The sequence below is a fragment of the Somniosus microcephalus genome, chromosome 7 (assembly GCF_052327205.1).
Source record: "Somniosus microcephalus isolate GS21.2 chromosome 7, FLI_Smic_1.0, whole genome shotgun sequence".
NCBI classification, from domain to species: domain Eukaryota; kingdom Metazoa; phylum Chordata; class Chondrichthyes; order Squaliformes; family Somniosidae; genus Somniosus; species Somniosus microcephalus.
In genome coordinates, this window is record NC_140993.1 from 142,698,732 (window position 1) to 142,720,476 (window position 21,745).

General features: G+C 52.7%; 1 protein-coding gene across 6 annotated transcripts in view; it reads right to left on the bottom strand.

The window, feature by feature from the left end:
• unm_hu7910 (un-named hu7910) overlaps positions 1–21,745 on the bottom strand; it is a 426,260-nt gene that overhangs the window by 151,370 nt on the left and 253,145 nt on the right. The gene's annotated exons all lie outside the window — the stretch shown is intronic.

Here is a 21,745-nt window from a genome sequence, read left to right on the forward strand (position 1 = left end):
CACATATTGGCCCTGAAATTAGGATCGGGGGCTTGCCGCACGTGCAAGCCCCCGATGTGCACTCACCCTGCGCGCCGACATCTGAAACCCGGGCCTGCTTCCATTTCCTGTCACTGGCCCGGTTCCGATGTCGGCGCGATGTGCTTACCTGATCCAGCGGCGTAGTTAGTGCGATGTGCCGGCTGGGATCAGGTGAGCACTGTGCAGCCAATCAGGGGAGGGGAAGCTCATTCATGAGTTTGACAGTAAGAGCTGTCAAACTCATGAAAACTCCTGGCCCCAAAACACTACTTAAACCTGAAAGAAAATTTAAAAAAGCATTACACTACTTAAATGAACAATAAAGAACTCGGAAAAACTATTTTAAACAATAATTTTAAAATTTGAAAAAAATATATAAAAAAAAAAAAATCGGGGCTAAAACGAAAATTACCTTACTGTAAATTCTTTAAAAGTAACAAACCTGTGGAAAAAAAATTTCTCAATTGTACTAAAAGCCCACTTACCTGAAAAACGAAGTACTTACGTGTGGTCTTTCAATGCGCAAAGACCGGAGGCCTTTACACACGCGCAACTCTGGAAAAGAAAAAGGAATTTCACCGCGCACGCGCTGCCTGTGCAGTCGCACGCGCTCTGCCTCTTACTCTTAACCCCTTGGGTCAGAGGACAGGAAATGCCAGTTTTCAGCGCATGCGCTGTGCATGCTGAAAACCGGCAATTCCTCCGGGCACACGCGTGAGTACCCCGTCCGTACTCACGCGTTGTGCCCGGAATTACTGGGCCATTGCTTAGACATCTATCACCAGATCTGGCTCGACTACCCAAAGCTCCACCAGGCCTCATTTCCCCTCTCCCAAACTTGCCCACCACTCCAGGATCATCCTGGAGTACAAGGATAATCTCAGGCTTCTCTTCTCCACTACCAACCATCCATCTCCTTAGACCCTCTCCCTAGTTCCTTCCAACCTCACCTCCAACAAGGGCAAGGGCAAGTGACTTTTTCTTTTACTGGTGCATCTGAAGCTTCACCCTCCCTCCCTCCTCTGTAGGCCCCCAACTTAGCCCCCAATCTGTTTCTCTCATCTCCATACGCAGGCTCTCAGAACTTAAATTGCCCATAGGACCCACCTCTTTCGCCTTTGACCCCATTCATACTAAACTGCTGACTTCCCTTCGTGGTTTCCCATTTTAGCTGACATTGTAAATAGTTCCCTCTCCTCAGGCACTGTTCCCTCCCTTTCAAAACAGTTGTCATCACCTCCCTCCTTAAAAAACCCAACCTCAACCTCACAAACCATGCCCCATCTCCATCTCCAACATGTTGTGAGTTTCCATCTCCAACATGTTGTGAGTTTTACAGCACTGAAACAGCCCTAAACAAAGTCATGAAAAAATTCTGTGACTAAGATCGTGGTGCGTTATCCCTCCTCAACCTTCTTGACCTCTCTGCAGCCTTAGACATGGTTGATCCAATCATCCTTCTCCCAATGCCTCAACAATTTCTACTTATATATTGCATCCCAAGGTGTTTTACAGATACATAATTAAACAAATGGATGCTGAGACAAAGGAGGCGGCGGCGTTGGAAATAGTAGAAAGGATCAAAAGCTTAGTCATAAGACATAGATAGGCTAGCAGAATGGGCAGACAAGTGGCATATTGAATTTAATACACAGAAGTGTGAGGTGATGTATTTTGGCAGAAGGGATAGGGAGAGGCAATATAGACTTAATGGCACAGTTCTAAAGAGTGTGCAGGGACAGAGGGACCCTGGGGGTTCGTGTGCATAGATCTTTGAAGGTGGCAGGGCATATTGAGAAAGTAGTTAGCAAAGCATAAGGGGGAAAAATTCAGTATCGCCCCGTTTGGGGCACCGTTATCGGCCGTGCGCAAAATTTAGCGCCTGGCGCTAATTATTGCCTCCGACAGCAAACTTGGCTTTTATTGCCCCTGGAGGTGATTGGAGCACTAAATCAGGTGCTACACACCTCTCTTAAGGTGCAAAGTCTGAGGAGCGAGGCGCTACCTCAGAGCGTGGGTGCAGCGCAGGTGCTGTCAGTTAGCAATTGAACACAGACACACTGGCGCCGGCCAGCTCTTAAAGGGGAGGGTCGATCTTGCTCTCCAGCCACACCCTGCTCATTGGAGCCTTGAATCTCGGCCTGGACAGACCTGTGGCTAAATTTTGCAGGCAAGGACTATGGAGAGGGCCAGGGAGCGAGCACAGCGCTTCAGCGAGCGGGTCTTGGAGGCTCTGGTTGGCACGGTGGAGCACAGAAGATCTATACTGTACCCAGAGAGTGGCAGGAGGCCTTTGCCGCACGAGTACAGAAGTGTGTGGAGGGAGGTGGCTCAGACCGTCTCCTCAAGGAGCATGGTGCCCAGGACCCAGAACCAATGCAGAAAAAAGTTCAATGACCTCACTCGGGTCGTCAGGGTGTGTGGCTTTTTTTCAATACCTCTCCATCCCTCCATCTCAACCTCACTCTATGGCCAGAGGGTCTTAAAAGCACCAATGCCCAACACTCATCCAACACCTATGGCCCTTTCATCAAACACACACGCGCATTCCACACTTTGCATACAGTAAGGGCTATTCAACTATGGGAGGCACATCAGGCTGGACCATGGCTGCATACAGTAAGGGCTATTCAACTATGGGAGGCACATCAGGCTAGACCATGGCTGTATATTTACTCAGACGCCGTCTTTTTTCTTGCAGGCCAAGCTATCTCATAATAGGAGACAGCAGCAACGGGCGGGTGGAGGGCGGCCTCAGCTGCAACCCCTCAGCGATCTTGAGGTGCGCGTCCACAGGATTGTGGCAAGCCGGGTGATCGGTCCCATCGCCACTGGAGACGCCGACCCGGTTCTGGACAGCAATGGTAAGGTCATCACCTTTTTGTCCTCTCTCCTTCCACTTGTCCCTCACACCAGCCTTTGACACTTTCAATCCAACTTACTAAATCGCTGCACTCATTCCTCCCTTACTGCCACCCTGTCCTCACGCTAAAGCCACTCTTGTACCTCCCTGCTTTCAGATGGTGATTCACCAGCTGAGGAGACAGGCCCTCAAGTTGCCAGTGGGAGTGAAGCTGCAGGCGAAGAGGAAGAGGAAGCCGGAGCATCAGCGCCACCCTCTCCCAAGGAAGCCCATGCCCACATTGGGAACACGCCTTCCCTGGAGGGGAGCAGGGGGGAAGGGTCTGATGAGGGTGAAGCTCCAGGACCCAGCGGGCTGCAGCAACGCATTGAGGGTAGGGAAGCTCGGGAGCCTTCTCCCCGGAGGGAGAGTATGCCAGCGAGTCCTGCTGCACTGGACGCAGAGGAGGAGCGGCTCATCGCTGAAATGAACACCCAGGCAGTGGACATGCACAATGAGCTCACAGGTGCAGTGGGAAGGGTGCCCAAATCCATTGAATCATTGGCAAGGAGAGTGGAGCACTTCGCTGTAGCACAGGCGGATGCCACGCAAATGCTTAGTGCTGCAATTCAGTTACTGGCTGCCATGACCCCATCTCAGACTGCTCTCATGCAGGCTCAGATTGAGGCCACGCGAGCACTGACTGCTGCCATCCTCGCTGGTTCGGACACATTTCCCCGGGACTCTCACTGCGCTGCAGCAGGCCAGCAATCTGTGCTCCAGCAGATTGCTCCGGATGCTGAAGTGCTGCCCTGTGGGAGTGCCAGTGTGTCGGTCGAGCAGGGAGTTGCTGTCTTATCTCAAGGTAAGTCACTTCTCCGCTGCACTTGCCACCGCCTGTAGGACAGACTGCTGCCGCCCATGCAGAGTTGGTGCAGTCTGCAGCCGGGCCCTCCAGGCCCAGAGCTGGTCGAGGCCGTCCTTCAAGGGCATCTGCAGTCTCAGGTTGTGACAATCAGCAGCCTTCCACCAGCCTTGCTGCAGCCACTGAAGTCCCATTATGGAGGAGCAGTAGGGTGGGAAGGGGGGAAGTGTGCAAGGGAAGGAGATCACCCTCGAAGGGCAAAAAGTAGGAGGTGTGACAAAATGTTGTTCATTTTTTTAATTAAAGGCAGAAAGAGGTTTGTGGTCAAATTTTGTTCAGTGTTTTGGACATTATCTCCAGGTTGAGAGAATCAGTTACGTTATTGACTGTTTTTTTGTTTTTCTTTATATTAGTTTGTCATGCGGAAATGACACACACGGGGAGAAATTCAGTGTCACGCCATTTGGGGCGCAATTATTGGCCAGGCGCAAAGATTAGCACCTGGCGCTAATTATCGCCTCCAACAGCAAACTTGGCTTTTATCGCCCCTGGAGGTGATTGGAGCGCTAAATCAGTCGCAACACAACTCTCTTAAGGCGCTAAGGCCGAGGAGCGAGACGCTACCTGAGGGCAGGCGCAGCGCAGGTGCTGTCAGTTAGCGATTGAACACAGACACACTGGCGCCGGTCAGTTCTTAAAGGGGAGGGTCGGTCTTGCTCTGCAGCTACACCTTGCTAACTGGAGCCTTGAATCTCGGCCTAGGCAGACCTGTGGCTAAATCTAGCAGCCAGACACTATGGAAAGGGCCAGGGAACGAGCGCAGCGCTTCTGCGAGCGGGCTTTGGAGGCTCTGGTTCGCAGGGTGGAGCGCAGAAGATCCATTCTGTACCCAGAGAGTGGCAGGAGGCCTTTGCCAAGCGAGTACAGGAAAGTGTGGAGGGAGGTGGCTCAGAGAATGTCCTCAAGCAGCATGGTGCCTAGGACCCATGTGCAATGTAGGAAAAAGTTCAACGACCTCACTCGTCTCGTCAGGGTGAGTGCCTTTTTTTCCAAAACCACTTCATCCCTCCATCTCCACCTCACTTATGGCCAGAGGGTCTTGAAAGCCCCAATGCCCAACACTCATCCAACACCTATGGCCCTTTCATGAAACACACACGCACATTCCACACTTTGCATACAGTAAGGGCTATTTAACCATGGGAGGCATTTCAGGCAAGATCATGGCTGCATACAGTAAGGGCTATTCAACCATGGGAGGCATTTCAGGCAAGATCATGGCTGCATACAGTATGGGCTATTCAACCATGGGAGGCATTTCAGGCAAGATCATGGCTGCATACAGTAAGGGCTATTCAACCATGGGAGGCATTTCAGGCAAGATCATGGCTGCATACAGTAAGGGCTATTCAACCATGGGAGGCATTTCAGGCAAGATCATGGCTGCATACAGTAAGGGCTATTCAACCATGGGAGGCATTTCAGGCAAGATCATGGCTGCATACAGTAAGGGCTATTCAACCATGGGAGGCATTTCAGGCGAGGTCATGGCTGCATATTTACTCAGACGCTGTCCTTTTTCTTGCAAGCCAAGCTGTCTCATAATAGGAGACAGCAGCAACGGACCGGTGGAGGGCGGCCTCGCCTTCAAGCCCTCAGCAATCTTGAGCAGCGCATCCACAGGATTGTGGCAAGCCGCGTGATTGGTCCTGTCGCCACTGGAGACGCCGACCCCGTTCTGGACTGCAATTGTAAGGTCATCACCTTCTTGTCCTCTCTCCTTCCACTTATTCCTCACAACAGCAGCCTTTGACACTTTCAATCCAAATCAGTATATCGCTGCACTCATGCCTCCCTTGCTGCCACCCTGTCCTCATGCTAAAGCCACTCTTGTACCTCCCTGCTTTCAGGTGGTGATTCACCAGGTGAGGAGATGGGCCCTCAAGCTGCCAGTGAGAGTGAAGCTGAAGGCGAGGAGGAAGAGGAAGCCGGACCATCAGCGCCACCCTCTATCGTGGCAGCCCGTGCCCATACTGGGGACACGCCTTCCCTGGAGGGGAGCAGGGGGGAATGGTCTGATGAGGGTGAAGCTCCAGGACCCAGCGGGCTGCAGCAACGCGAGGGGGTTAGGGAAGCTTGGGGCCTTCTCCCCGGACGGAGAGTATGGCCTCGAGGCCTGCTGCACTGGACGCAGACGAGGAGCGGGTCCTCGCTAAAATGAGCGCCCAGGCGGAGCAAAGGCACACTGAGCTCATGCTGCAGTGGCAAGGATGCCCAAATCCATTGGATCACTGGCAAGGGGTGTGGAGCACTTCGCTGTCGCACAGGCGGCTGCCACACAAATGCTAAGTGCTGCAATGCAGTCAGTGGCTGGTCTCATGCAGACGCAGATTGAGGCCACGCGAGCATGGACTGCTGCTACCCTCGCTGGATCGGGCAGATTTCCCCGGGGCTCTCACCGCGCCGCAGCAGGCCAGCAATCTGTGCTCCATCAGATTGCTCCGGATGCTGAAGTGCTGCCCCGTGGGAGTGCCAGTCGAGCAGGGAGTTGCTGTCCTCTCTCAAGATGACAGCATTCCTGCTGCCACCACTGGCACTTCTCCACTGCAGTTGCCACCACCTGTAGGACAGACTGCTGCCGCCTATGCAGAGTTGGAGCAGTCAGCAGCCGGGCCCTCCAGGCCCAGAGCTGGTCCAGACCATCCCTCAAGGGCATCTGCAGTCTCAGTTTCTGACACTCAGCAGCCTTCCCCCAGCCTTGCTCCAGCCACTGGGGTCCCATTACGGAGGAGCTGCAGGGTGGGAAGGGGGCAATTTCGCAAGGGAAGCAGATCACCCTCGAAGGGCAAAAAATAGAAGGTGTGGCAAAATGTCTTTCATTGTTTTATTGAAGGCCGAGGTTCGTGGTCAAATTTGTGTTACTGTTTTGGACATTGTCTCCAGGTTGTGAGAGCCAGTTATGTGAATTACTTTTTTTTTGTGTTTCATTCTATTACTTTGTCATGCAGAAATGAGACACAGTTTGTGAAATAAAGAAGTGTCTGTACTCAAAATGTGCATGTTTGGTCTTTGCATTCATTGTTGCCTTGACCGGCTTAGGGGTTGCGAGATGGTTTCATTCAGGTTGTTTGAATGGCAGAAGCCATTCCCTCAGAGGTGGCCTAGAAGCGACTTGCTATGAGTCTTTGACGGACGGCCCTTCCACTTTGTGCCTCCCTCCCGCCTTGGTGCTGCTGATGATCATCCTCCTCATCTTCCTCCTCCGCTGGTGCTCCAATGTCTGGTGGCATTGGCTGGGTCCTCAGGATTGCCAGGTTATGCAGCATGCAGCACACAACAACGAAGTGGGAGACTTGCTCAGGCGAGTACTGCAGGGCTCCTCCAGAATGGTCCAGACAGCGGAACCGTTGCTTGAGCACGCCGATTGTATGCTCAACGATGTTCCTGGTAGCTTGATGGCTCTCGTTGTATCCTAGCAAAGCCCGTTGCGCGTTCTTGCTGCTTGTCCGGGGTCATGGGGAAAGAGATGTACTCTTGACTCCTTTTAAAGAGGGCATTTGTTACCTGACGGATGCAGCAATGCACTGTGAACTGGGAGATATTGGCGATGTCCCCAGTAGCTGGTTGAAATGAGCCGGTGGCATAAAAGTTGAGAGCCACTGTTATCTTCACTGCCACCGACAGAGACGTCCTGCTCCTCAGTTGAGGCTGCAGATCTGGCTGAAGCAGGTGGCACAGCTCAGTGACCACCTCCTTGCTGAATCGCAGCCTTCGCAAACACTGCTCCTCAGACATATTAATGTAGGAGAACTGTTGGCGAAAAACCCTGGGAGGGTAAGGTCTCCTGTACAGAGGCCTGTTGGCCCTCCTCCGTCAGGCCACAATTGCCACTCTCTCTCTGCGTCTCTGTGCCCTCCGAATGTGATGGAGAAGAACGACGTTCCCATTCATTGCAGCCCCCATTGTATCTGGCCAATCAAAGCTATGAAGGTCAAAAAGCAAAGTACCTGCAAAGTTATGGTCAGAAGCCAAAACTACCTCAGACAGCGTTGACTCAATGCAGAAGTCTCTCTTTCTCTCTCTGCAAATCTCTCTCTCTCTCTCGCAGAATGAGTGGTGCAAAAATATCTACCACACAAAAAGCCAGGAAGAGGTCCCCTTTAAATAGAACCCCCCCAGCCCCACAGCGACTGGGAAGCGTCCCAGTCTACCTGTCATTGGTAGCGCCAGGCGGAAAGGAGGGGAGGCGCCACTGAATTTCCGGTCCAGGGCGCCCCAATGGCGTTGCACTCTTGAATGACGTCAAGATCTGCGTGTGCAGGAGATCGGGCAGTATTGTTTAGCGCCGCCGCAAGATGTCCGGTCAATTTCGCGAGAGGCGCGGATATCGCTGCGTCCGGGCGCTAGTTGGTTTGCGCCCCACTTAGCGCCCTCTTAAGGCGCTAACGGGTGGCGCTACCAACTGAATTTTTCCCCCACAGAGTTTGTAAAATAAAAAAGATTTTGTATTCAAAATGTACATGTTTGGTCTTTGCAATCATTGTTGCCTTGGCCGGCTTAGGGGTTGCGTGTTGGTTTCATTCATGTTGTTCTCAATGGCAGAAGCCATTTCCTCAGCAGGGGCCCAGAAGCGGCTTGCTATCAGCCGTTGATGCGGACGGCCCTTCCAGTTTCTACATAGTGGGCCTCCCTCCTGCCTTGGTGCTGCTGATGATCATCCTCCTCCTCTGGTGGTGCTCCAAGGCCTGGTGGCATTGGCTGGGTCCTCAGGATTGCCAGGTTATGCAGCATGCAGCACACAACAGCGAAGTGGGAGACTCGCTCAGGCGAGTACAGCAGGGCTCCTCCAGAATGGTTCAGACAGTGGAACCGTTGCTTGAGCACGCCGATTGTGTGCTCAACGATGTTCCTGGTAGCTTGATGGCTCTCGTTGTACCGCAGCTCAGCAGGGGTGTTGGGCGTACAGTTCCCATGGATTGGAGGGTAGCTAATATTACCCCACTGTTCAAAAAAGGTGATAGAGAGAAAACGGGGAATTATAGACTGGTAAGCCTGACATCGGTAGTGGGAAAATGCTAGAGTCCATTATAAAAGATGTAATAGCAGAGCACTTGGAAAATAGTGACAGGATCGGACAAAGTCAACATGGATTTACAAAAGGTAAATCATGCTTGACTAATCTACTGGAATTTTTTGAGGATGTAACTGGTAGAATAGATAAGGGAGAACCAGCGGATGTGGTGTACAGGAAACTCTCGATTTACCGGCACCTAAATAACCGGAAATCTCTGTAAACCAGCAAAATTCAGGAGTAGGTTCAGGTAAGTTTTACTTCATATTAGTGGCCGTTCCTGGATCTGTGGCCGTGTAACCGGGGTTCCTGCACCTGTTGCCATGCAACAGGGACGCCTGGATCTGTGGTCATGTACGGGGCTCTCGTACCTTTTACTATACCACTCTGTAATCCGGACTTTTTGATAAACCGGCACCACGCCGGTGCCGGATAAAAAAAGAGTTTCCTGTATTTGGACTTTCAGAAGGCTTTCGATAAGGTCCTGCATAAGAGATTAGTGTGTAAAGTTAAAGCACATGGGATTGGGGGCAAGGTACTGACTTGGATAGCGAACTGGCTGGCAGACAGGAAGCAAAGAGTTGGAATAAACGGCTCTTTTTCCGAGTGGCAGGCAGTGACTAGTGGGGTACCACGGGGATCGGTGCTAGGACCCCAGCTATTCACAATATATATTAATGATCTAGACAAGGGAACTAGATGTAATATCTCCAAGTTTGCAAACGACACAAATCTGGGTGGGCGTGTGTGCTGTGAGGAGGATGCAGAGAAACTCCAGTATGATTTGGATAGGTTGGGTGATTGGGCAGATGTATGGCAGATGCAGTATAATGTGGATAAATGCAAGGTTATCCACTTTGGTGGCAAAAACAGGAAGGCAGATTATTATCTGAACGGCAATAGATTGGGAGAAGGGGAAGTGCAACGAGACCTGGGTGTCCTTGTGCACCAGTCGCTGAAGGTAAGCATGCAGGTGCAGCAGGTGGTTAAGAAGGCAAATGGTATGTTGGCCTTCGTAGCGAGAGGGTTTGAGTACAGGAACAAGGATGTCTTGCTGCAGTTGTATAGGGCCTTGGTGAGACCACACCTTGAGTATTGTGTGCAGTTTTGGTTGCCTTATCTGAGGAAGGATGTTCTTGCCATGGAGGGAGTGCAGCGAAGATTCACCAGACTGATACCTGGGATGGCAGAAATGACGTATGAGGAGAGATTGGGTCGACTGGGCTTATACTCGCTGGAGTTTAGAAGAATGAGAGGGGATCTCATTGAAACTTATAAAATTCTAACAGGACTAGACAGACTAGATGCAGGAAGGATGTTCCCGATGGCGGGGGAGTCCAGAACCAGGGGTCGCAGTCTAAAGATAAGGGGTAAGCCATTTAGGACAGAGATGAGGAGGAATTTCTTCACCCAGAGAGTGGTGAACCTGTGGAATTCTCTACCACAGAAGGCAGTTGAGGCCATTTCATTAAATATATTCAAGAAGGACTTAGATATATTTCTTAAGGCTAAAGGGATCAAGGGATATGGGGAGAAGGCAGGAACAGGGTACTGAGTTTGGATGATCAGCCATGATCTCATTGAATGGCGGAGCAGGCTCGAGGGGCCGAATGGCCTACTCCTGCTCCTATCTTCTTTGTTTCTATGTTTCTATGTATGGAGCGGTGTCCTCAGCCAGGTGCACAGTGGATATCCCTGGTCACCGAGAAGCCAACCATCTGGGTGATGCGGCGCCTGGAAAAATTCTGCCACAGTAGTCTGGTGCCAGGATAGTGGGCATTGACAGCGAGTATCAGCTGTCTGTGGTCACAGACCAACTGAACGTTTAAGGAATGGAACCCCTTTTGGTTGCAGAAATCCTCGGCATTCTCATGCGGAGCACGCAAAGCTACATGCGTGCAGTCAATGGCGCCCTGCACCATGGGGAAGCCCGCTATCCTAGCAAAGCCCATTGCACGTTCTTGCTGCTTGTCCGGGGTCATGGGGAAAGAGATGTACTCTCGTCTCCTATTATAGAGGGCATTTGTGACCTGAGGGATGCAGCAATGGACCGTGAACTGGGAGATATTGGCGATGTCCCCAGTAGCTGATTGAAATGAGCCGGTGGCTTAAAAGTTGAGAGCCACTGTTATCTTCACTGCCGACAGACATCCTGCTTCTCAGCTGAGGCTGCAGATCTGGCTGCAGCAGGTGGCAGAGCTCAGTGACCACCTCCTTGCTGAAGCGCAGTCTTCGCAAACACTGCTCCTCAGACGTATTAATGTAGGAGAACTGTTGCCGAAATACCCTGGGAGGGTAAGGTCTCCTGTACAGAGGCCTATTGGCCCTCCTCCATCTGGCCATGATTGCCACCCTCTCTCTGCATCTCTGTGCCCTCCGAATCTGATGGTGCAGGACGACGCCCCCATTCAGTGCAGCCCCCATAGTATCTTGGCAATCAAAGTAATGAAGATCAAAAACCAAAGTACCTGCAAAGTTATGGTCAGAAGCCAAAACTACTTCAGACAGCGTCGACTCAATGCAGAAGTCTCTCTTTCTCTCTCTCTCTCTCTCTCAGAACGAGTGGTGCAAAAATGTCTACCACAAAAAAAGCCAGGAAGAGGCCCCCTTTAAATAGCGCCGCCCCAGCTCCACAGCGACTGGGAAGCGTCCCAGTCTACCTGTCGTTGGTTGCGCCAGGCGGAAAGGAGGGGGCTGCCACTCAATTTCCGTTCCGGGGCGTCACACGCTCGAATGACGTCAAGATCTGCGTGCGCAGGAGATCGGGCGGTATTGTTTAGTGCCACCGCAAAATGTCCGGTCAATTCCGCGAGAGGCGCAGATATCGCCTCGCCCGGACGCTAGTTGCTTTGCGCTCCATTAGCGCCCTCTTAAGGCGCTAACGGGAGGCGCAAACCAACTGAATTTTTCCCCCACGGGATCTTGCTACAAGCTTAGGTTGGAGAAGCTGGGGTTGTTCTCGTTGGAGCAAAGGAGTTTGAGGGGAGATTTGATAAAGATGTACAAGATAATGACGGGTTTGGATAAGGTAGACAGAGAAATGCTGTTCCCATTAGCTGATGGTACAAGGACTAGGAGACACAAATTTAAGGTTTTGGGCAAGAGATACAGGGGGGATATGAGGAAGAACTTTTTTACGCAGCAAGTGGTAATGACCTGGAACTCGCTGCCGACGAGGGTGGTGGAAGTGGAGACAATCAATGATTTCAAAAGGAAATTGGATAGGCACTTGAGCAAAATAAATTTGCAGGACTACGGGGATAGAGCGGGGGAATGGGACTGACTGGATTACTCTACAGAGCCGGCATGGACTCGATGGGCTGAATGGCCTCCTTCTGTGCCATAATGATTCTATGACTATATAGGTGGTTTTTAAGGCAGGGCTTAAAAAAGGAGTTGAAGAGGCAGAGGGGTTTAGGGAGGGAATTCCAGAACATGGGGCCTAGGGCCCAGGTGGCTGACAGCACAGCCGCCAATGGTGCAGCAAAAGGAACAGGGTAATGCACAAGAGGCCAGAGTCAGAGGAATGGTTGTTGGGCTGGAGAAGGCTACAGAGATGGGAGGAGAAAAGGCCATGAAGAGATTTTATGAGGAGGAGAAGGTATCAGAGAACTAGGGGGGGGGGGGGGAAAGAGACCAAAATGTGATAAGAGGCACACTGCCACTGGCAGCTTGGGCGGGGCAGGAGCTGGAAAGTATAGGCAGGCAGGGAGGCTTCGGTAAAGGGCCATGAATTGTCACCTGTAAGGCAACTTTCAGTTAAAGCCACGATGTCAATACAATTGCTGCGGAAAGCAAGTGCCTTGTTTGCGGGTGTATGGACATTTGAGGAAGAAAATGCAGCGAGATGGAGTGATTGTTTATCCACTGGAAGAATCCAAGGGAGTAGTGGTTGGTACAGTGAGCAGGATGGGAAGGAGGTTAGCCCCCAGTGGGTATGCTGGGCAGGAAGGTCGGTAAAAGAGGATGATGGGATGGTTGGGGTTGGCTTTCATAAGGAGGCGATGTGTGCCTCAATGGGAACAGAGTGCAACTGTAGACTTATTCAAGGGGGATTCAAGCCTGAGGTGGAGGCAGGAGAGTAGGAAGGCAAAGGAGCAGTGATGGGTTGCGATAGGAATTTGGTGGGGGGGGGGGGAACAAAGTACCTGAGAGGAGAGAAATAAAAGGTAGCATGACTGGGTGACAGGAGGGAGTGGAGACTTGAGAGAAGAGCTCCTGAAGGGGAAAAGGAAAACAAAAAAGGGAGATAGAAGCTTAAGTCCAGAGCAGCCGCCAAAATACGCACATTAATGGACACATTTTTCTCCGTTGTCCAGCTCAGTGACAGCCTTCGCTTGGTTACACTCTTGCATATCTGCTCGTGGCCAGAGCCTCTCCAGCAATGGCTTTGCTTCCCACCCACATACCATTAACCAATCTTTCCTTGGCCCCCTCTTCTTCTTCGTCTACATGCTGCCCCTTGGCAACATCATCCGCAAACATGGGGCCAGCTTCCACATGCATGCTATCGACACACAGCTTTACCTCTCCAACCACCTCCCTTGACCCTTTCACTCCCTCTGTGCTGTCAGACTGCTTACCCAGCATCCAGTCTTAGATGATCCACAATTTTCTCCAGCTAAACATAGAGAAGGCCAAAGCCACCATCACAAACTCCATACCGTTACCACTGACTCCCTCCCCCTCCTCAGCCACCATCTCAGGCTGAACCAGACTGTTCAGAACTTTGATGTCCTATTCGACCCCGAGCTGAGCTTCTGGCCCCATATCTTCTCCATCATAAAAACCGTCTATTTCCATGTCCACCACTACCTCAGCCCATCTATTGCTGTAACCCTCATCTATGCCTTTGTGACCTCCAGGTGCAATTATTTTAATGCTCCCCTTGCTGACCTCCCATCTTCCAGCTTTCTACATTAAAGTTGCTGTATAAGTTGTTGCTGTTTTCATCATCATCAATCAACCTAGTGGCTCTTGTCTGCACTGCCTCGAGTTTGAATGTCTCCTTTTTGTCTCATCAACCAGAACTGGGTGCAGTACTTAAGATGTAGTCTGACCAGAGCACTGTATAAGTTGATCATTACCTCCTCTGACTTGTATTCTACTAATGTAAGAAATCACACAACACCAGGTTATAGTCCAACAGCTTTATTTGAAATCACAAGCTTTCGGAGCGCTGCTCCTTCTTCAGGTGAAGTGGAGAAATGCATAAAGACACAGTGTTGAGATACCGCGGCAAACGTGGGAGTCGAGACCAGAGCTATTGAAAACACAACTGCTTTATTCCAACCACATGACAAACAGGGACTAGAAAAGCCCGCGCATCCACTTAAATACTTCCCAGACAGGAAGTGCTCCCGGCAGCCTGTCCCTGCGGGAAACAAGTTGCTGGAGGAAAGGGCCCCCGGCTGGGGGCTTCTGCTTAGACTGTCTGTGCCGCCGTGAGCGGATTATGTCCAGTGGTGGCGTGTCGCCACAGAGCTCCCCCCAGAATCCGCTTAGGAGGAGTGGACGAGTCGTGACGGTGGTCTAATGGTTCTGCCGCAGCGGCTCTGAGTGGTCGCCGGTCTGGTTGGTTGGGTCGGGCGGTTCGCCGCCGGCTGTGCTGGCTTGCCGGGGGGACGGCCTCTAGTTGGAGGCTGGGCCACGGGGAACTGTTCCCCTGGTTCTGTGTGTGCTGGTTTGAGCCGGTCGATGGAGACTGTCTCGACCCTGTCGCCGAGTCGCAGCTTGAAGACCTTGTCCCCGGTTTGTAGTACCTCGTACGGACCGTCGTACGGGGGTCGCAGGGGCCCGCGGTGCGCGTCGTGTCGCACGAAGACGAAGCGCGCCTGCTGTAAATTTGGCGGGACGTGAGGTGCGAGTTCGCCGTGTCGGTTGACCGGAAGTGGGGCGAACTGCTGAGCGGAAGAGAAAGAGTCAAGCCGCTGCTGTTCGGCCGACCAAGGCTTGGTAGGCTCCGGAAGGAATTCGCCTGGGACGCGCAGCGGTTGTCCGTAGACTAACTCCGCTGCCGAGGACTGGAGGTCTTCCTTGACCGCGGTGCGTAGGCCGAGTAGCACCCACGGTAGGCGGTCAGTCCAGGTACTGTCCTGCAGGCCGGCGCGGAGTGAGGCCTTGAGTGACCTGTGGAAGCGTTCACAAAGTCCGTTGGCCTGCGGGTGGTACGCCGTGGTGCGGTGGAGCATCACCCCGAGGTTGCGTGCTGTGGCCGTCCAGAGTTCGGAGGTGAACTGGGCGCCTCTGTCGGAGGTTATGTCGGCCGGCACGCCGAACCTCGCAACCCAGGTGTTAACGAACGCCCTGGCGATGTCGGCTGTGGTGGTGGTGGTCAGCGGCACTGCCTCAGGCCAGCGTGTGTAGCGGTCGACCATCGTGAGGAGATAAGTTTGGCCTTGCGATGGCGGCAGGGGACCGACAATGTCGACGTGTACGTGGTCAAAGCGGCGGCTGGGTACCTCGAAGTCTCCCAGGGGTGCTTTGGTGTGCAGCTGTACCTTAGCCCGTTGGCAGGCGAGGCAGGAGGTGGCCCAAGTCCGAACATCTCTGCTGAGGCCGCGCCAGACGAAGCGCTTGGAGAGGAGTTTGACGGATGCGCGGGAACCCGGGTGAGAGAGCCCGTGGAGCGTGTCGAAGACGCGGCGGCGCCAGGTCTCAGGGACGACCGGCCTGGGTTGGCCGAGTGAGACGTCGCACGTGACTGCCGTGGCTTCGGGCCCGTGCGCGACCTTGGCTAGGCGTAGCCCTGGCAGGCTGGTAGCCACCGAGAGGAGGTCTGGGTCCGTGAGCTGAGCCGCTGCTAGTTGTGCGTAGTCGACCGCGAGGTGATTTGCACAGACGGCGGGACGGGAAAGGCAGTCGGCGACCACGTTGTCTCTACCGGAGACGTGCTAAATGTCCGTAGTAAACTCGGAGACGGCCGCGAGCTGGCGTTGCTGCCTAGCGGACCAGGGTTCGGTGTGCTTGGCCATCGCGTATGTGAGTGGCTTGTGGTCCACATACGCGGTGAAGGGGCGGCCTTCCAGGAGGAACCTGAAATGGCGGACCGACAGGTGGAGTGCGAGAAGCTCGCGGTCGAAAGTGGACGCAGTTGGCGGCTGTAGAAGGCAAGTGGCTGCCACGCACCATTGACCCACTGCTTGAACACGGCCCCGACCGCGTGGTCGGAGGCGTCGGTGGTGAGCGCGACCCGGGCATCGGCCCTCGGGTGCGCGAGCAGAGTGGCGTCGGTGAGCGCGTTTTTGGTGGCGTCGAAGGCGGCTGCCGTGTCAGTGGTCCAGGCTACGTCCATCTTGCCGGATTTTCCTCGGAGGGAGTCGTATAGGGGCTTCATGAGGGCTGCGGCTCTGGGGATGAACCTGTTGTAGAAGTTCACCATCCCGAGGAACTCCTGGAGGCCCTTGATGGTTGTGGGGCGGGGGAATTGCTGGACGGCCTGCACCTTGTTGGGCAGGGGGACGGCCCCAGCAGGGGTGATGTGGTGACCGAGAAAATCGATCTCGGTTAGGCCGAATTGGCACTTCGCCGGGCTGAGGATGAGCCAGTGTTGGGCTAGGCGCCCGAACAGGATGCGAAGGTGTTCGAGGTGTTCCTGTTTGGAGGAGCTGGCCACGAGAATGTCGTCTAGATAGACGAATAGGAAGTTCAGGTCCCGGAGGACTGAGTCCATAAGGCGCTGGAAAGCCTGTGCTGCATTCTTGAGGCCGAAGGGCATCCTCAGGAACTCGAACAGGCCGAATGGGGTGATGACGGCCGTTTTGGGGATGTCCGCGGGGTGTACGGGGACTTGGTGGTAACCGCGCACCAGGTCGACTTTGGAAAAGACGGTTCGTCTGGCCAGTCGGGCCGAGAAGTCCTGGATGTGTGGCACCGGGTATCGATCGGGGGTGGTGGCGTCGTTGAGGCGGCGGTAGTCCCCGCAAGGGCGCCAGCCTCCGCCGGGCTTGGGGGCGATGTGGAGGGGCGAGGCCCAAGGGCTGCTGGAGCGGCGGATGATGCCGAGTTGTTCCATGTTGGTGAACTCGGCCCGCGCGATTTCCAGCTTGGCCGGGTTGAGTCTGCGGGCGTGGGCAGAAACTGGGGGGGCCGGTGGTGGGGATATAGTGTTCCACACCGTGCTTGGCGGCTTTGGCTGAAAAGGTCGGGTTAGTGAGGGCGGAAAACTCAGCTAGGAGTGCCGAGTAGTCGTCCGTGGCTCTGGCGAGGCAGTAGGTCGTCAGGCCGGCCGAACGGGCCGGGGTAAAGGCGCCGGGGATGGGGGCCATAGTGTTGATGTCGACGAGGCAGTGCCTCGGAATGTCGACAAGGAGGCCGTGGGCGCGTAGGAAGTCGGCGCCGATGAGTGGGCAGAGGACCTTGGCTGTGAGGAACTCCCAGCGGTAGCGGCGGCCCGTGAGGTCGAGCGTGACCATGCGGGTGCCATATGTGCGGATTTCAGAGCCGTTGGCTGCAGCCAGTGTGATACCCCGTGTGCTGCGTTGGATCTCGAGGGCGGAGGCGGGGGTGATGCTGTGCTGGGCCCCTGTGTCGCACAGAAATCGGCGGATGGTTCTGTCGTCAGTGACGTACAGTAGGGGCTCCTTCTGCCCCGCGGCCATCGCGGGGGCCGGTGCGGGGGGGTGTTTGAAGGAACACGGTGGCGTGCAGCGTTGAGCCCTAGCGCCAAAACGGGTGTGGTAGTAGCAGTGACCCGGAGTGGTAGGGCGGTCGGGCCTAGCGGCCCGGGAAGACCGCGTGGTCGTTGCCGTGAGGTCGGGCGCGACGTCGCGAGCGGCCTGTGCAGAGAGCAGCCGGTCGGCCTTTTCGGCTATATCATTCAGGTCCGTGGAGTCAGACTCCACAATGAGCGGGCGGATGCTGGCGGGGAGCTGCCGAATGAAAAGCGTGCGAAAAAGGGCGCCGGGATTTTTGTCGTCTGAGAGGGACAGCATGTGGGAAAGCAGGTCTGATGGTGAAGCGTCACCAAGGCCGGGGAGGTCCAGGAGTTGGCAGTGGCGCTGGTAAGAGGACGTTTGAAATTTTTTAAGTAGCGCAGCCTTCAGATGTTCGTACTTGCCCTCCGTTGGTGGATTCTGCAGCGCTGCCCAAACCTTGGGGACTGTAGCGTAGGTGAGCGAGGCGACGAGGTAGTCGTACTTCGTGGCGTCGACTGTAATGCCTTTCAGCCGGAATCTGGACTCAGCTTGAACGAACCAGGCTTCGGCGAGGTTCTCCCAAAAGTCTGGTAATTTAACTGTGACTGCGTTTGTATCCGCCATGCTAGCTTAGGATTCGTCCTGAGCGTCGGGGTCACCAGTGTTGAGATACCGCGGCAAACGTGGGAGTCGAGACCAGAGCTATTGAAAACACAACTGCTTTATTCCAACCACATGACAAACAGGGACTAGAAAAGCCCGCACATCCACTTAAATACTTCCCAGACAGGAAGTGCTCCCGGCAGCCTGTCCCTGCGGGAAACAAGTTGCTGGAGGAAAGGGCCCCCGGCTGGGGGCTTCTGCTTAGACTGTCTGTGCCGCCGTGAGCGGATTATGTCCAGTGGTGGCGTGTCGCCACAACAGCTTATATAGTCAGAGAATCATGTCAGATGTTTACAGGTAACCTTTCCAACTGCCATTTATCACACCTCGGCAGAAAGATAATCACAGCAGTCAAAGGTGTGAATGGTGTCCAAACAGGTCAGTCAGGGAAACATTACATCAAAGAACAATGAGGTGGGGTCACAAGGGGTCAAATATTGCAGATGCTGGGGTCTGTATGAAAAACAAAAAAAGACAAAAAACATTTTTTTTTGGCTGGAAATCACAGCAGGTCCGGCCGCATCTGTGTAGAGAGAACAAGCCAATGTCGACTCAAGTCTGGATGACCCTGCGTCAGGTGGGGTTACATGTAGCGTGACATGAACCCAAGATCTCTGTTGAGGCCGTCCTCATGGGTGCGGAACTTGGCTATCAGTTTCTGCTCGACGATTTTGCGTTGTCGTGTGTCTCGAAGGCCGCCTTGGAGAATGCTTACCCGAAGATCGGAGGCTGAATGTCCTTGACTGCTGAAGTGTTCCCCGACTGGGAGGGAACACTCCTGCCTGGTGATTGTTGCGCGGTGTCCGTTCATCCGTTGTCGCAGTGTCTGCATGGTCTCGCCGATGTACCATGCTCCGGGGCATCCTTTCCTGCAACGTATGAGGTAGACAACGTTGGCCGAGTCACATGAGTATGTACCATGTACCTGGTGGGTGGTGTCCTCACGTGTGATGATGGTATCTGTGTTGATGATCTGGCATGTCTGAAAGCTGGGTAATTTGCTGCGAACGATGGTCTGTTTGAGGTTAGGCGGCTGTTTGAAAGCGAGTAGTGGAGGCGTGGGGATGGCCTTAGCGAGGTGTTCGTCGTCATCGATGACATGTTGAAGGCTGCGAAGAACATGGCGTAGTTTCTCCGCTCCGGGGAAGTACTGGACGACGAAGGGTACTCTGTTGGTTGTGTCCCGTGTTTGTCTTCTGAGGAGGTCTATGCGATTTTTCGCTGTGGCCCGTCGGAACTGTCGATCGACGAGTCGAGCGTCATATCCCGTTCTTACAAGGGCGTCTTTCAGTGTCTGTAGGTGTCCATCGCGTTCCTCCTCGTCTGAGCAGATCCTGTGTATTCGCAGGGCTTGTCCATAGGGGATGGCTTCTTTAACGTGGTTAGGGTGGAAGCTGGAGAAGTGAAGCATCGTGAGGTTGTCCGTGGGTTTGCGGTAGAGTGAAGTGCTGAGGTGTCCGTCTTTGATGGAGATTCGTGTGTCCAGGAATGAGACCGATTCTGAGGAGTAGTCCATGGTGAGTTTGATGGTGGGATGGAACTTGTTGATGTTATCGTGTAGTCTTTTCAGTGATTCTTCGCCGTGGGTCCATAGGAAGAAAATGTCGTCGATGTATCTGGTGTATAGCGTTGGTTGGAGATCCTGTGCAGCGAAGAAGTCTTGCTCGAACTTGTGCATGAAGATGTTTGCGTATTGGGGTGCGAATTTGGTCCCCATGGCTGTTCCGTGTGTTTGGGTAAAGAACTGGTTGTCGAAGGTGAAGACATTGTGGTCAAGGATGAAGCGGATGAGTTGTAGGATGGCGTCTGGAGATTGGCTGTTGTTGGTGTTGAGTACTGAGGCTGTCGCAGCGATGCCGTCATCGTGGGGGATACTGGTGTAGAGTGCCGAGACGTCCATCGTGGCGAGGAGTGTTCCTGGTTCAACTGGTCCGTGGGTGCTGAGTTTCTGTAAGAAGTCTGTAGTGTCGCGACAGAAGCTGGGGGTTCCCTGTACGATGGGTTTCAGGATGCCCTCGACATATCCAGAGAGGTTCTCACACAGGGTTCCGTTGCCTGATGCGATAGGACGTCCAGGTGTGTTGGCTTTGTGTATCTTTGGGAGGCAGTAGAAGTCTCCCACGCGGGGAGTACGTGGGATGAGAGCATGTAGGATGCTTTGAAGGTCTGGATCGAAGGTTTTGATCAGTCTGTTGAGTTGGCGGGTGTGTTCTTTGGTCGGATCTGCGGGTAACTGTCTGTAGTGTTCCTGGTTGTCCAGTTGTCGGTATACTTCTTTGCAATAGTCCGTTCTGTTCTGTATGACGATGGCACCTCCTTTGTCTGCTGGTTTGATGACGATGTATTCTACTGTTTTGGTTATTTAGTGCAACATTCTATTGGCTTTGTTAATTGCTGCTCTGCATTAGTTGGACCTGCTCAGCATTGACTATACCAAGACTCCTAAGGTCTCTTTCAACTTCAGTCATAGTTATTTCAACACCATTCACAAAGTACATGTGTTGCTTTTTTTTCCTTCCCAAGTGCAGTACCTTGCACCTCTGCATTTAAATTTTATCTGCCATTGATCTGCCCAAACTTATTTTGTCCAACTGTTCTGTAATTTTGGAACTGCTTCCTCGGATTGCCCCATCCAGTTTGGTATCACCAAATCAGTTAACTTTGCATTGAGTTCGAGACCAGGTCATTAATGTAAATGAGAAGCAGCAATGGTCCCAATAGTGAGCCTTGGTGTACTTCAACTCAGTTAGCTAATGAATTAGACACAATTGATAGTTAAAAAAAATAGAATAGGCACTTACCTCAAAAAATATTCCCATACATTGTGGTTAGGCCAATAATGGTTTTAAGTAAGGACTAAAGGAATTTGTGAGTGGTTAATACTTTGACTATCTAAAATCTGTCCAGTAATACAAATGACAATAGACACCCAACCAAAAACAGCACTGGAATTATAGCTAACCACATCATCCTGACATTTTCAAATAACCAGTTTTAGGATCTTCAAGATTCAACCAAAATAAGATGAGAGGATGGATAGATAATGGAGTTCATTTGATTACCTTGAGATCAAGGACTATTTATGCAGAAATTTGCTGAGAGGGTTAAATTGGTGGGTAAAGTATAATTTGTAGACTTTACACAGTATGTGGAAGAAGCTGGTATGAGAGGCCAAATCATATTTTCCAGTTGGATGCATGCTTTCTTTTATAAGAGATTTAGTATTCCTTTTCTGGGGAAGTGAAATTTTATTGTGGGCTCAGAAATTGGTCCAAAAGAACATAAGAACTAGGAGCAAGAGTAAGCCATTCAGTCCTGCTCCGCCATTCAATGAGATCATTGCTGATCTTCTGCCTCAACTCCATTCACCAGCCCTATCATCATATCCCTTGATGCCCTTACTAATCAGAAATCTATCGACTTCTGTTTTGAATATACCCAATGACTGAGCCTCCACAGCCCTCTGGGGTAGAGAATTCCAAAGATTCACCACCCTCTGTGTGAAGAAATTTCTTCTCATCTCAGTCCTGAATGGCCTACCCTTTATCCTAAAGCTGTGGCCTCTGGTTCTAGACTCCCCAGCCAAGGGAAACATTCTCCCAGCATCCATCCTATCAAGCCCTGTAATAATTTTGTATGCTTCAATG